Genomic DNA, 14,972 nt, shown 5'->3' with positions numbered 1-14,972 from the left:
TAGTATGTGATACCTATTCAGAAAATTGTCCATTTCTTTTAGATTTTCCAATTTTATGGAATACAGGTTTTTGAAGTATGACCTGATGATTCTCTGGATTCCTCATAGACTGTTGTTATGTCTCCTTTTTTATTTCTGACTTTGTTAATTTGAATGCTCTGTCCGCCTTTTGATTAGTTCGGCTAACAGCTTGTCTATTTTGTTGATTTTCTCAAAGAACTAACTCTTTGCTTCATTGATTCTTTACATTGTTCTCTTTGTTTCTATCTTATTGATTTCAGCCTTCAATTTGATTATTTCCTGACTTCTATTCCTCCTGGGTGAGTTTGCTTCTTTTTCTTCTGGAGTTTTCTGCTGTTAAGTTGCTGGTGTGTGATTTCTTCAACTTCTTTATATGGGCATATAGTGCTATGAATTTTTCTCTTTGCACTGTCCCATAAGTTTAGGCATGTTGTACATTCCTTTTCATTGAATTCTAGGAAGTCTAATGTCTTTATTTCTTCCTTGACCCCAGTGGTGATTTAGTTGAGTATTATTCAGTTTCCATGAGATGGTAGGTTTTCTGTAATTTTTGTTGTTGTTGAAATCTAGCTTTATGCCATGGTGGTCCAATAAAATACAGGAGGTTATTCCAAATGTTTTTGTATCTGTTGAGACTTGCTTTGTGACTGAGTATGTGGTTGATTTTTAGAAGGTTCCATGGAGTGCTGAGAAGAATGTATATCCTTTTGTGTTAAGGTGGAATGCTCTATAGATATCTTTGAAGTCCATTTGAGTCATACACCTGTTAGTTCCCTTATTTCTCTGTTAAGTTTCTGTCTGGCAGACCTGTGCATTGGTGGGAGTGGAGTGTCCCCCATTAGTCTCCCACCAGTAGTGTGTAGGGGTTTGATGTGCAGTTTAAGTTTTAGTAATATTTCTTTTACAAATGTAGATGCCCTTGTATTTGGGGCATACATGTTCAGAATTAAGACTTCATTTTGGTGGATTTTTCCTGTGATGAATATGTAATGTCCTTCCCAATCTCTTTCAATTGATCTTAGTTTGATTTTGTTAGATATTAGGATAGCTACACCAGCTTGTTTCTTGAATCCATTTGATTGAAAAGTCTTTTCCCAGCCTTTTGCTCTGAGGTAGTATCTGTCTTTGAAGTTGAAGTGTGTTTCCTGTATGCAGCAGAAGGATGGATTTTGTGTCCATTCTGTTAGTCTGTGTCTTTTTATAGGTGAATTGAGTTCATTAATATTAAGGAATATTAATGACCAGTGATTGTTATTTCCTGGGGTTTTTTTGATGCTGTCGGTTGTTGTTGTTGTTGTTGTTGTTTTGGTGGTAGTGTTGTGTGTTTCCCTTCTTTGGTATTTGTTGGTGTGGGATTATCTATTGCCTGTGTTTTCATGGGTTCTAGCTTCCTTAGGTTGGATTTTTTTTTCTTCTAGTGCTTTCTGTAGGGCTGGATTTGTAGATTGGTATTGTTTAAGTCTCATTTTATTTTGGAATATTTTGTTTAATCTGTCTATGTTGATTGAGCATTTTGCCAGGAATAGCAGTCTGGGTTGGCACCTGTGCTCTATTAGTGTCTGAAATAACATCTGTCCAGGACCTTCCGGCTTTCAGAGTCTACATTAAGAAGTCAGGTATTGAGAATTCTCTGTTTAGTTCTGTACCCCATTTTTGAATTGGATTTTTTGTTTTGTTGATGTCTAGTTTCATGAGTTCCTTATATATTTTGCATATTAGCCCTCTGCTGGATATGTAGTTGGAAAAAATCTTTTCCCATGCTGTAGTTTGCCTTATAGAAACTTTTTAGTTTCATGAGCTCTGAATCATTAATTGTTGATCTAGGTGCCTGTGCTATTGGTTTTCTGTCTAGGAAGTGGTCTCTTTTGCCATTGTGTTCAAGGCTATTTCCTATTTTTCTTCACACAAGTTCAGTGTGTCTGGTATAATGTTGAGGACTTTGTTCCATTTGGACTTGAGTTTTGTGCAGGATGATAAAGGTGGATCTATTTGTATTCCTTATGTGCAGATGTCCTGTTGGACCAGCACCATTTGTTTAAGATACTTTCTTTTTGCTGTTGTATATTTCTGGATTTATAAAAATCCCAAATGGATGAGAAACACTTAAAGAAATGTTCATTGCTTATTGGAAAATATTATCATTTTTACTATTTTCTACAGAGAAAATATTTTCCAGTTTCAAATAACTCTGGACTTTTGAATTATATCCTGTTTTTATGTTAAATCTATCTGTGTATTATTTCTCCTGCAGTTGTATATAAAATGTTTTTAAATTTAAAAAATTTTAAAGTTCAACTTGCTTGACATATGATTTGCATACAGTAAAACATTTAATTTGGGGTACAGTTATAAAAAAGGAAAAATTGCTGGGGATCTATAAAATATTTGAGTTTGAAAACAATCTTAACAAGAGTATTTTGCAAAAAAACAGATTTTTTTTTCAACTTTTGAATGAAAATTGAATCTAAAAACTTTCCCAAAGGAAATGAAAAGGGCAACAATTTCTCATAAAAATAAAGAGATAATTTATATTAAGAATGTTTATAAAAAAAGAAGTCAGGTATTATTCTGATGGTTCTGCCTTTGTATGTTACTTGGCCTTTTTCCTTTGCAGCTCTTAATATTTTTTCTTTATTCTGTATGTTTAGTGGTTTGATTATTATTAGATCCAGTCTATTTGGTATTCTGTAAGCTTCTTTTGACTTTGCAGACATTTTCTTCTTTAGGTTGGGAAAATTTTCTTCTATGATTTTGTTGAATATATTTTCTGTGCCTTTGAGTTGGTATTCTTCTCCTTCTATCCCTATTATTCTTAGGTTTGGTCTTTTCATAATGTCCCAGATTTTTTACATGTTTTGTGTTATGACTTTGTTGGCTTTAGTGTTTTCTTTGAGTGATGAATTTATTTCCTTTATCATATCTTCAATGCCAGAGATTCGCTCTTCCATCTCTTACATTCTTTTGGTTATGCATACATCTGTAGTTCCTGTTCATTTACTCACATTTTCCATTTCTAGCATTCCCTATTTGGTTTTTTATTGCCTCTGTTTCAGTTTTCGAATCTTGAACTGTTTCCTCCACCTGTTTAATTGCTTTTTCTTGGTTTCCTTGGCTTTCTTTAAGGGACTTATTGATTTCTTGCAATTTTCTGTTTGTCTTCTTCCTCAATTTCTTTAAGGAAAATTTTCATTTCCTCTTTGAAGACCTCTATTATCTTTTTAAAGTCATTTTTAAGGTCAATTTCTTCTGCTTCTTCTATGTTAGGTTGTTCATTTTGCTGATATAGAACCACTGGGTTCTAGTGGTGCCATATTTTTCTTTATGTTGCTGACTATATTTTTTTGCACTAGCATCTACCCATCTCTTCCTCCATTGGTGCAAGCAGTGTCTGTGTCTGTGGGGGCCTTTCATGGTCCAATCATCACTCTTGGTCCAATCACAGCTCTTAGTGCTCTTAGTCCAATCAGCACTGGTGATGGTCTTCCATATCAGGAAGATGCTGTGGTCTCAGAGAGTGGTTGGGTTTGTGGGTAGGGTGGAGGAGGGTGGTAGTCCAGCCTGACTGCAGGAGACCTGTCTACTGGCCTAACACTTGGTCTGCAATGGGTGGTGGGTGTGGGGTCTTGGGATTGTGCCCCTGGGCCCAAAACCTATAGGCTGGGGTGATTGGGTAGGAGAACAAAGGCTCATCTCTTAGTCCAATCAGTGCTGGCAGGCTCTCTCAGGCTTTGTTAGTAAGATGAACTCACCACAGGGAAAGCCTTCCACAGTGTTGGGACAGAGTGTTCAGCACAGTTTGGGAGAGCATGGTTGTTCCTCCTGCTGCACTCAGGTACAGAGGAATAAGCTGGACAGAGGTGTGGTCAAGCATCTGTTACCTCACATAATAGCTCATTGCCAAGGTAAAGGCTGTGGTGTTGATGTGAGGGAATCCAGTGTCTATTGGGATTGGCCTGGATTCAGAAAGAGTTGCTTGCAGGTGTGCAAGTGAGGTTTGGGCTATGTGGTGGGCAAAATACATACAGGATTCCTGGAATGAAGGCCTAGTAAACAGTGTAGTATACTGAAAAGTGGGAGGGTGTAATGTATGAGGCACAATGTTGTCCTTGAGGTGCCCTTTAACAGGACCTGTGCTATAACAGTAGAAAAAGTTGCAGTATCAGTGGGATGTGTGCCAAGAAATTATCAAAATAAGGACTCAGAGAGATGACATCTATAACTCATCGGACAATGAGGCCAAGGGATGGCCATACCCAGCTGTACTGCAGACTGGTACAGGATGAAGTTCTGCTGTTGTGCTGTTCTCCAGTGAGTGACATACTCAGAAGTCATTGACTATACCATTGCACAGCCAGGTACAGACTTCAAGCTGTGTTTAACAGTGGTGAGGGAACAGGCTGCAGGAGAAATTTATCAATTAGTTTGGTACCCAGGGCCTAGAAAATGGCACACTCCAAGATTCATGATGAAAGAAACTTGCTGATAACCAGAGCATCAGAAATGATAAACCAAGAATTACACTTTGCACATTGGAACTGAGTATGCATACCTCATCCCCACTGGACTTGCTCTTCCCAGGGGCAAAGTTCCCTAGAGAAAGGGGAAGCATGGGTCTGAGCTTCTTCCTATGAAATGGTCATAAAAGATGCCTTCAGATACTTCCCATAAGTACTAGCACAAAATATACCCATGTTCCTGGACAGCTTTTGAGATTTCCAAAATAATGTGGACTGGCCTCTGTGACCTCACTTGAGGGTCACTGTCATGGTTAAAGGTGTGTCCTATATCTAAGGGCAGCAGAGTCAGAGAAGGCAGGGATTTGAACCAAGGAGAATGGGGACAGGGATGCATTTCAGGTGAGTGACTACAGAAAATTCTTTAGGTGAAGAAGTGATCTCACACCAGTGTATGTAGTTGGCAGGGTGATCTCTGGAAAGCGGTTTTGAAGGTACTATTCAGTGTCTGAGGGGTTTTTGATGGATAAGACAGATGTGATCTTCAGAAGAATTGTGATTCAATGACCAGAAAGAGATCCTCACAGAGCATAGCCATGCATGATATACAGGGACAGGACACCATATCCAAATCAGGGAAAGACCTTGTGAAGATCTGCACAGCCTCCAGTGTCTTAGCAAGGCATCCTCAAGACACACAGAGGACTACCCTCTATTATAACTCCCTGTGATACTCCTTCATGGGAGGGTACCACAGGAAGAAAATGCAGCATGATTTCTTGATGGGACTCTCTTGTGGGTCTCACAACTTAGGAGCACCAAACACTCCATATGAGTTCATGGGAAGTCTCCACCTCATGGCCAGTGAGCTGTGCAACAAGAAGGTCTTTTCTAACTCTCCTTCTTCCCTATATATTTCATCTTTCTATTTGTACAATGTAAATATGTACCATCTGGATGGTGGGCTATAGATGCTTGTGTCTGTGCATGTTTCCTTGAGGACAAGTCAATGACATGCCATAAAAGAACACCAATATTATCCTCTGCAATTATCCACCAGTCTATTTATGTTTTGTTTTCTCTCTCTCTCTTTTTTTTTAGAAATGGCCATATATAAACACTAATGTAAAAGTATGTTTTGACCTATAAGACCTCAGAATGATCTACTATATCAGCTGTAAAGAAACTGGTATGCTTGACCCTTAAGATGGCCAGACCCTCAATGGTAAGATACGTAGGCATGTCCCAGCAGTTCAAATGAAAGAGGCCTTAGGAACTTTAAAAAATAGTGTGAGTGGGCCTGAGCCTGACCCTGAAAGGCGGAGCAGAATGAAAAAAAGCAATATGGTGCTGAGACAATTCCTAACAAAGAAGTTATATTTGGCCCAGGCCCAATATAAGGAGAGATGTGGGCCTGGGCCTATCCTTAAACCTGAAGAATACCAAGCCAAAAGGAGAAGAAATGTGGGCTTAGACCTATCCATAAACTTAAAGAGGCCCAGGCTGAGAAAAGAGGCCTGGGCCTACCCCTGACCCTGAAGAGGCCTGGGCCTTAAGAAGAAGAGCAGCAACAACTTCAGCAGCAACAGCAACACCACCAACAGTAGCAACAAGAACAACAATACCATCAACAGAAGCAGCAGCAGCAAAACCAGCATCAACAACAACAGCATCAACAACCACAGCAACCAAGAGGAACAACAACAGAAGGAACTGTAACAATGACAATAACAACAACAGCAGCAACAATAACAACAGCATGTCTTATTCTACATGTCTTGCCCTAACATTGTGTATATAGTTTTCAATACATACAAAGTTATCTACAACTATGGTTGATCCTGAAATGTTTATTTTGGCTCTTCCCCTATATTAATAACTTGGAGCTACTGAAGAACAGGCTGTGATGGTTACCCACAAACAGGAAGATTAGGTAGCTCCATGGATACAGCACACATCTGTATGTTCAGACCTCCTCCTGAAGATCAGTGCACCTCTATCCATGGTTTGTATCTTTGCCATTTGTTGAAGTCTCTTAAAAAATTAAACAAAAATCTAGTGAAAGGCATCAAGTAGGTAGGAGCCCTCACCTAGTTATAAAATCACAGGAATAAAATTTCTACATTGGAGGACAGCTCCCAACCCCATCCAGTGAGAAAGTCAGATTAGCACCCATTGCTAAAAAGGGGATGATAAAGGTCTGGGAGGCAGAGGAGTAAGAGAAGCCTCGGTGCGGATCACAGGATACCAGTCATCTGGAAATTGTCTTCCAGGGAGACCCCATAATGAAGATGAATGGACCCTCCCCTGATATCCTCTGTGTAGTGGCACAACACAGTCACAGACAGATTCATTTTTACTTTTATGCAAATCATATGGATAGTTGGTTCATGTCAGGAATAAATCTTTTAAGATGTATGGAATTTACTGTGGAAAACCAATGAAAGTCTCTGGGAACATAAAGAATCTGTTTATAGTATTGCATGTAAAGTTCCATCTAATGTATTGAGTGCCCGAATCATACAAGATTTTTTTGTTTTTTGTTTTTTGTTTTGTTTTGTTTTTTTCAAGACAGGGTTTCTCTGTAGCTTTGGAGGCTGTTCTGGAACTTGCTTTGTAGACCAGGCTGGCCTCGAACTCACAGAGAGCCTCCTGAGTGCTGGGATTACAGGCGTGTGCCACCACTGCCCGGCCATGCAAGAATTCTTAACACATGGTTTTCAATATCCAGAACATACAACTCTTTAATCAACATTTTGTTCATTTCTAATATCTTGTCTGATTTTAAACCAGGTATTGCTACATGGATAGTCCTGGTCTTGAACTCACATTACTCCTCCTTCCTCTCTCCCTTAAGTGATGAGACTCAGGGGCCACCATCCTGTTCCTAACATCTGCAATTAGAGCCACAGCTGCAAATGGAAGCACATTAGCACACAAGGCTTGTCTCTTCTCACCTGACCTCAGTGTGGAGGCTGGTAAAGGGTTCTGCTGCGATGGAGGGACCAACAACAAGTGGAAGACATATCAGTGCATCAGGAGTCAAGCTCCTGGCTCCTCTGCCTATCTACCTAAGGTTTACAGTGATGACTGTTACTCAGTTGGACACTCTAGGAGAAGGGCCAAACAGAAAGAATATTCACTACAATTTCATATAAAAGTCAATAAAAATTAATATCTTATACAGTTCTGCTTTACATAGGAAACAGCTCTTAAAATCATTTTTATAAAATTCATCGTCTTCCCTATATTTTTTAGTATACAGACTCTACAAAGAAGGGTGGCCTCTGTTTGTAACTTTGTAAACCTCATTAGACAGGGCATATGGATGGCTTATTAGAACACTGTGGTGTTATCTTCCTGCTCTTGCTGTGCTAAGGATGTTTCACCTGAACAAATACATGTGTCACTAGCACACATTAGTGCTGAAATGTAACACTGTCCTGTAAGGGCTACGGGGTAGAGAGAAAAATGAATCCTCTTAAAACTAAGTAACCGAGTCCCAGGACTTTCCATTATTCATGTTTTATTTAGGTACTAGGTACTTCATAGCTATTTACTCTCCAAAATACAAAGAAAATGAAATGATTACATTTTTCCCAAAGATGACGACACATTTGCAAAGGTCTCATTAATATTCACAAGATAATAGTTCACACTTCCTGAGAAAAAGAAAATAGTTGAAAAGCACAAGAGAGTGAACTGAGTCCACCCGTCACCCGCCTCTGCAGCCAGACTCTTACACTCCACAGCACACGGGGCTGAACTGCAGTGACAGTGACTTCCGCTGCATATTCAGTGCTGGGGTGTAGCAGGAATCTTAAAGAGTACTATTAATAAAATCCATCCTGAGGCCAGTTATTGAGGTGAACGCTGGAAGATCAGAGAAGCAGAACAAGCCACAGCTTCCTCACCTTGCCAGTTCCTCAGCTGATCCTGTTTCCTCGGACTGGAAGCTTCTGAGTCCTCATCCCAATGGCTCTCAGCTGAACTGTGCTGCTCCAAAGCCTGAAAGCTTAACCAGCCAAATGCTTCTGGTCTCCACGCCTTATATAATCTTTCTCTTTCTGCCCCCACTCCCTGGGACTAAAGGCATGTGTCACCATGCCTGGCTGTTTCCAATGTGGCCTTGAACTCACAGAGATCTGCCTGGCTCTGCCTCCCAAATGCTGGGATTAAAGGCGTGTACCACCACCACCCAGCTTCTGCTATGGCTTGCTCTGACCCATTTTCTAGCCACCATTTTTGGCTCTGTATCTAGTGGCTGTCTGTTCTTGACCCCAGACAAGGGCACACAATATTTTGGGGAACACAATACCACCACACTGGAGGATGTCTTTCTGTAAGCTGTGAATATGTGTTGCTCTGATTGATTGATAAATAAAGCTGTTTGGTCAATGGTGAGGCAGAATAAGATTAGGCAGTACATTCCAACTGGAGAGAGAGGATGAGGAAAGGAGTCTAGGGAGACACCAGCTGCCACCAGGAGAAGCAACATGTGAAAGTATTGGTAAACCATGGCTACATGACAAGTTATAGATTAATAGATATGGGTTAAGTTATAAGAGCTAGATAGCAAGAAGGTTGCCTTAGGCCATGCAATTGGTAATTAATATTAAGCCTCTGAGTGATAATTTAAAGTGACTGTAGGACTGCAGGAGAGAGGGATGGGTCCCAATTACAGGCCAGGTGGGACACAGGAAGTCTTCCAGTTACAAATGGCACCCAGACATGCTGGCAAGAGTTTTCACCTAAAACCTGAGAGAGCTTAAGAAGATATAATAAATGTAGCTAAGAACAACTTTCTATTTCATGTCACTCGTGGAAGGCTGCAGTACAATGACATGTCCCCTGGCCATGGTAGGTTTGTGGTGTTCGGGCTTCTTCTACAGCATGGCAAATTCCTGCCATAGTACACAGAGGTGTCTCCAAGCCATGCAGTGCACTGCATGGCAGATTTAGCTTTTGCTAGTACATACAAAAAAAGGGGGTTTCTGGGCTACATAATGCTGGATGGAGGTATAGACCCACTGCTTTCCAGACTTGATGGTGAACATGGACCCCAGAGTTGGTGGGGTAAGTGTGACTCTCCTGGGTACTTCTGCCATCTGAAGTGTGTGGAGTAAGCATCCAAGGCTACCACTTTTTGTCCTAGTCACACAGTTTAACAGTTTAAAAATCTCTCCTGGTCAGAGAAGGGTTATAGATTCACAATAAGACAGATTCAGATAGAATAAAACTCTAAACTGTTTACAGTATATGTAAAGATGAACATAGGCTTGGAAGAGAGAGAAAAGGGATTATGTGCAGTTATATAAAGAAATAGATAGTTTTTAAAATAAAGTCTTTAAAGAGATGGTAAAAATAATATGAAAAATAAGTCATGTAAAGATAGAAATCACTCAGAGTGTCTGGATTATCTGGTCTTTAGGATTTTTAACTGCAGAAAAACATTTGATTACAAAGGCTGCTGAGCCAAACATATAATATATATATTATAGGTATCTTGACTTCAAAATTTATGTCTAAGGATATGTTGCTTTGGAAAAGAGGTTCTGCTTTAGTTTCCACAGAAGATGAGAACCTGTGTGTTGCTTCCAGGCTAATATGGTTTGATCATCCAAGACCACCTGAAAGGTCTCCAATAACACCACAGCCCAGATGATCCAATATCCAAAATTAGCTTCAAAGCAACTGGATGAGACAATCCATCCTCACAGACTACAGCCAAGATTTAACTATAATTTTTAATTTTCTCAGAATCCCATAAGATTACCAGTATCCCTAACCAGCAAGAAGCAGTATGAGAAGCTATACACAAATTCACAAAATATTGTTTATAAATGTTTACATTTATTTAAAGGAGGTTGATTATAAATGTAATCTCTTTCTAAAAGAATAAAAGGGGATATGATATAGATATGATAGGATGAAATGATAGATTATTGAATCTACATTTAAAGAACAACTTGTTTAAAATGTTTTACAATGTTATGGATTTTAGTTTATTGATACAAATTTAAAGTTAATTCTGTTATACTGTATATATATTTCTACTCTTGTTTAATTATGTTTGTGCAGCACACTTAAAATTGTAATGTATAATTATGAAATACAGATTAATAGTTAATCATCTATGATAATCAAACTTATAATCATATTAGTTGTTTTTTAGGTATACAAAGAAATATTTCAGATAGATAGGTAATCTTCAAAAACTTCAAAGACTTACAGAATATGACATTTAAAATGTTTTAAAAGCTTAAGACTTTCTGGACAATGAGACAAGTCTGTTCTTGACTGCACCAATTTATTCAGAGAGGAGGATGAGCACTGAAGACACTCCATATGGAGTTTATCTTCTTCTTGGCAAAAATAGCCATTTGGGCAAGATGCTGCTCTTGCCTGGACTGCTGATAATGTGTTGTATAAATTGGACATGCAGGACCCATAAGAAAATCACCACTGAAATTTCCAAAATGGGACAAAATGGTTCTTCAGGTTTCTGCTTCACAGAAAAGCCTGCCAAATATTCTACTGAACACAGGGAGAAGCGACTAATAAACTCTAGACCTATTGGCTGAAGATGGATGACCCGATGTTACAGAAGAACTTTGGATGTCTGTCCAGGCAGGCAGTTGTTTCTGTCATTTCCAGATTTTTGGAAGTTGCTTACAATGCATTTCCTGTTTACTTAGGTAATATATCCTTCTGGGATAAAAGATAAATTAGATATGAAACTTTAGATTCACAAATATAGGATAGATAAAATATTTTCTTTAATTTTGACAAATACAAATAGACTAGATATTGTAGCTGTAATTTCTGCTTGGTTATTATCTATTATATGTAATTTTACTATGTTAAAGTTAAAACCTTCCTTTTTGATTAGACAGAAAAGGGGGAGTGCTATGGGATTTCTTTCTGTATGCTGTGAATATTTGTTGCTCTGGTCAGTTGATAAATAAAGCTGTTTGGCCTATGGAAAGTCAGGTTACAGCTAGGCTAGAAATGGAAGGGAGAGACAGGAAGAAGAAAGGCAGAGGAGAGAGACACCAGCCACCATCAGGAGAAGCAAGATGTGAAAATACCAGTAGGCCACAGCCATGTGGCAACTTACAGATTAATAGAAATGGGTCAAGTTTTAAAAGCTAACTAGCAAGAAGCTTGAGCCATAGGCCATGCAGTTTATAAATAATATAAGCCTCTATGTGTTTACTTGGGACTAAGCAACTTCTGGACATGAATGGGAGAGATTTGTCTCCACCACGGGCCTGACTGAACACATGAAAACTTCAGACTACATTTCAAATTATAACAAAAAACACTGTGCTTCGTAATTTCAGTGGCTACTAATTTGGAATCAGTCTGGGGGCTTCTGGCTCATGGCTCCTTAGAAGGCTATTGTCAAGGTATCAGCCCAGCTGCAATGATCGGGAAGCTTATCCTGAGGCTGTGCTTCCCATGGCACAGCGGAAGATAACAAGTGCCCATGGCTTCCTTCACACTGGCCTTGAGAATCTTTACATCATGAAGAGGTGTGGCAACAGTCCGTAGTTTTTGAGACACACTTTGGAAATTAGGAGGAGTGCTACATTCTAGTGGTTAGAAGGAAGTTACCAGGCCTGGCCAGGCAGTGAGGAAGGAATGGTGTGACAGGGGCATTCTTTGAAGGGAGGGATGTCAATGTATCTGCAGGCTCATCTAGACTCTCCCAAGGCAGTCCTACTAGACCTGCTGCTGAAATAAATCTCTTCTGATGCTGTCTTCTGGTTTTGTGTCACTTGTTATGGAGACAGCTACAGGTCAAGAAGTCACATTGTCGTCACATTTTCTTCACAGATATACCTTCTGGTGACAAAATAGCAAAATGTCTTGGCTTGTATTTCCATAAAACATATATGTAAAAATTATTGATAAATTCCTAAAAATAATTAAGGATTTGATTATTTTGACTATATTAAACCTATGATTTTTAGACATCCACCAAAAAAAAATAAGAGTTCATAAGATGTAGCAGCAAGAAAATTTCAAATTATTCATATTAACAAAACCTGGATGTATCAAACACATATAAACCAAATACACCCCAAATCCTAGTGCAAATTCTTTGACTAACACAGCACATAAGTGTGCTTTTGAGATTTAAGACCTCACAGACTGCTCTCCAATCCAATATCTCAGGCTAAGCTAAATTTCCCATCCTACACAGCTATGGGTTTCTGTTCTTCAGTGTCCTCTGAGCCTGCAGTGGAACTGCTCATTAAATGGCTTCCTCTTCCCACTGGATTTCTGTTAGTAGTAGCACTTTTCTGTTCCAAATTATTTAAATGAAGAATACTACCAATATAACAATTTATATTTTATAGAGAAATAAAAATCTCATAACACTTTCTGAGCTGGCACTGTTAATCTCTCAGGACAGGAGAATTTTCTATGACACTGTTTTTTTAGGTGTGAGTGAGAAACCCAGGCCAGCTTCCACTAGGGGATAGGGGCTTGGGCTCCATCCTTGCTCCTCTCTCCTCTTTTTTCTCTCCTTTCTCTCCTTTTCCATCTAGTCTACTAGCATGATATGAGGACACTCAAAGGAATCTTCAGGAGCCTCTGCTCCAAAAATGTAAGGCAAAAATGACTTGAAAATGACAAGCATTTTATATATATATAATAACTCAGTAGTGGAAAAAATGGACATTTTATTTACAGCACCAAGGGTCTTTCAGGTACAAAACAATGAAAATGTAAGCAAGAGCTTTTTTATTTTTTTTAACTCAATGACTTTGAAGAATGAATTAAGTCTTCTTAATGATATTGGTGATTCACATGCTTTTGAAGTTGTAGGAAGGAATGGAGTCTCCCAATCTTTGCTGAAAGGATTGCATGTGTCAGCGAGGAGAAGAGATTGAGGAAGGTGTTCATTTGGTGTCACAGGGCATGAAAGACCTGATTTAGCTCATGAGCAGAAAATCATAAAAACAGCCACCTCTGAAAAGACAGAAATCAGTATGAGGCCAGTAGCCAGAGAGGGACATAAAAGATGCTCTTTTGTCTTGTTGACTGAAAGGATGCCCACATCTGAGGGGAGATAGGGATTATCAAATTATCAAATTATCAAATGTACATCTTCACTAACCAATTTGGTCTTGTTTGGGAGTAAACAAAACCATCCTGGTTCACCTATGACTTTCTAACTACTCTGAACAAACCAAAATTCCACAAATAAGATGTTCATATGTAGACAACTGAAGCTTCTAAAGAAAGGACAGCACATTTGTTTCTCCACTGGTCTCAGCCATGGTGTACAACTTGTCTTTCTAAGACAGAGAGTTAGCCAAACATGTTCCTGGAACCCCTGGTCTCCTAAGAGTTCTTCACAAATAATTGATGTGATTGGAGTGGAAGACTTTATCCCAGTGGTCTACCTCCAAAAAAGCAATTCAATTGTCTGTTTCATCCAAAGGATTTTCAAGTACAATGCTAGTTGAAGGAAGCAGTTTATAATCAGCCTAAGGCTGTGAAACACTCTCTCTCTCTCTCTCTCTCTCTCTCTCTCTCTCTCTCTCTCTCTCTCTCTCTCTCTCTCTCTCTCTCTCTCTCTCTCTCTCTCTCTCTCTCTCTCTCTCTCTCTCTCTCTCTCTCCCCCAAAGGCCTCTAAGAATAGAACTGAAAGGAAGTAATCTATTGTAGAAACCTAGATTCTGTCCCAAGTGATACCCTTGAAAAGATCAGGCACCCCATCTTCAAGAGTCCTCCAAAACTTTTCCATTGAGCTGGTCTTCCATCAAGGGGGTGAGTCCTAGGACTCTATGGTGTCTGGATATTGTGTAACTGTTTCATCTGAAATTGAAAAATTCCATCTTTCAAAGAAGTTCCTCGCACAAGAAGGTAAACAACTCAACAGCTTCAGTAAGTCCCTGAAACTGACCAGATTCACTAGGTCCCTCCCTTCTAGAATAAGCAATAGAAGCTAAGAGTGCCTTTCAGACAGATGGAAGCTGGGTGGCAAAGACCCTCAGAGGAAAAAAGTGCAAAGAAGACTGAGACCAAATTAGTTGCCCTAAACGAAGCAAAAAACAGCCAAGCTTTCTGGAAGCAGTTTAGACTGAGGCCTGGAACAGACACTCTCCATCCAAGCTGGCTGTGCGGTGTGCTCTGGGTTCCCAGCTTTGTGAACTGTCACACATGCTGAGGTGGGCTTTGATGATGCAGCTGACTTTGATCCATTTCTGCTCTTGTAAGTAACACCTCACCCATACCCCTGTAAGAAGCCAGATCTCCTCAGAGCTGATTGCTAGGTTAAGAGCAGCACAGCTTGAGATTTGTGTGCAGGTAGGCTCCTAGGGTGAGATGGCATCGGTTAGAGCTTCAAGAAGCTTCAAATAGCTTCAAGAAGTTCCTGGACCTGACCAGATTCCTAGGCCTCTCCCAGCCAGAATAAAAAATAAAAGCCAAGTGTTCCCCTCAACAATATTCCTGTAAGTAATCTGGGTAAAATTC

Source organism: Onychomys torridus, chromosome 9 (genome assembly GCF_903995425.1).
Source record: "Onychomys torridus chromosome 9, mOncTor1.1, whole genome shotgun sequence".
Lineage (NCBI taxonomy): Eukaryota > Metazoa > Chordata > Mammalia > Rodentia > Cricetidae > Onychomys > Onychomys torridus.
The sequence above is the reverse complement of the archived record's forward strand: the minus strand, read 5'-3'. Positions refer to the sequence as shown.